The sequence below is a fragment of the Otolemur garnettii genome, unplaced genomic scaffold, assembly GCF_000181295.1.
Source record: "Otolemur garnettii isolate 467f Iridium unplaced genomic scaffold, OtoGar3 scaffold00016, whole genome shotgun sequence".
Classification (NCBI taxonomy): domain Eukaryota; kingdom Metazoa; phylum Chordata; class Mammalia; order Primates; family Galagidae; genus Otolemur; species Otolemur garnettii.
In genome coordinates, this window is record NW_003852411.1 from 25818562 (window position 1) to 25820316 (window position 1755).

The following is a 1755-nucleotide window of genomic DNA, read 5'->3' on the forward strand; positions in this document are numbered from 1 at the left end:
AAAAAAAAAAAAAAAAAGAAAAGAAAAATCTAAGTCAGGGCTAAAGAGCAGACAGACTTTACAGGGATGACTATTCTAAGGGTCACATCCAGCAGAAACCCAAATAAAGTGAGAAAATGTGAGTATCAGGAGAAAAATATTGCAGGCAGGACAAGTAGCCGATGCCGTGTTCCCAAGAGGGGAGCAAGGCAGTCATGGAGTCCTATCTGATACTAGCAAGACAGACATGACGCTGAAAACAGCCAGCAGGAGAGTGGGGAGATGAGATCTTAGAGTTGGGAGGGCAGTGAGGGGGACTATAACCTTGTTGATCATAAGAAAGACTTTGGGTTTTTTTTTTTTTTAATTCTTCAGGGGGTTAGAAACTAGAGGATTATAGACCTAGTGTGAGTGGCTTGATCTGATTCACACTGTAAAAATATGACCATGGCTGTGATGGAGAGAACAGGCTATGAAGGGCAAGAATAAAGAGGCAGGGAATTCAGTCCTAGAGTATTTCACCTGACGGATAGGTACCAGGGGTGTGCGGGGAAGATGTTGAGAAGTGGTTGGATTCAGGAGCTACTGTGATGGCAGCAGGGTATTAGTCCCAGAAGCAGAAAGAGAGAGAGAGAGAGAGAGCCCAGAGCCCAGGCACAGGAAGGGGAGGATGAGTGGGCCAAGTGTCAGGTGTCTGGCGATGAGAGATGAGCCCACCCTGGAAGCAGCTCCCCCTCTCCAGCCCAGGCTCTCTGCATCAGATGCCCCAAAACAACACAGAAAGCCCAAGCAGAGGCCTGGCCCAGGCCTGGCTCCATCCCTGGTCCCTTAACCCTCTCCTGTCAAGATGGCAGGCCAGATGCATCATCTAACACTTGCTGTGTATTTTTCCAATGACATTTTCCCAACAGCGAAAACACAGCTTGCCACTTTAATGCAAGATGGAGGAACAAAGGAACGACTCTGAGGGAGGCATTTCAAATCCCTCCCATCCAGGGAGCCACACCGCATGTCCCCCAGAGAAGTGGGGACGCTTCATTTGAATAAATGTTCCTGAGCACGGCCTTGCCAGGTGCTTGCCAGGAAGCCAGAGCCTGTGCCCTCAGCCTGCTGGTGGGAGAGAAAGGTGTGAACTAAGAGGCCGGACGGCCATTCACAGGGGCTGTGGGGAAACAGGAGACGGAGCAAAAGATAAATCCAGGGGTGAGGAGAATCTTCAATGCCTGTCCTGAATGGGATTCGGTGACAGAGTGTAGGGAGGGGACAATCAGGCAAGGCAGCATGTGGACAGAGATCTGAAGGTGTAAGAAGCTTGGGTGCAGAACAGTCCTGTGCAGGGTCGAGAGTGGCCTGGGCAGCAGAAACGGCTGCTATTTACTGAGCAGTGCGGTCAGCCCTGCGTGGAGCACACAGCCACCCACTCATTCATTCCTCACTGCTCCGTGAGGCAGGCGCTTTCATAGCCGGGGATGAGAAAACGGAGGCTCCAAGGCCTTGAGTGACTTGTATAATATCCCATGATACATAAGATGTGAAACTTGGATTTTTTATAAATAAATGTCTTTTACTGAAATATACTTACAGAAACGATCACAAATCCTGAGAGTATAGCTTGATAAAATACCACAGAGAGACTACGCACAGTAACCACCACCCTGGTTAAAAAGGGTCTTACCTTTACCAAGAGACTGGCTCTTACCATCTGAAGCCCCTCTCGGGCCCCTTCCCAATCCTTCTCCTTCCCTCCTTCCCAAAGTAAACACCGTGCTGACTTCT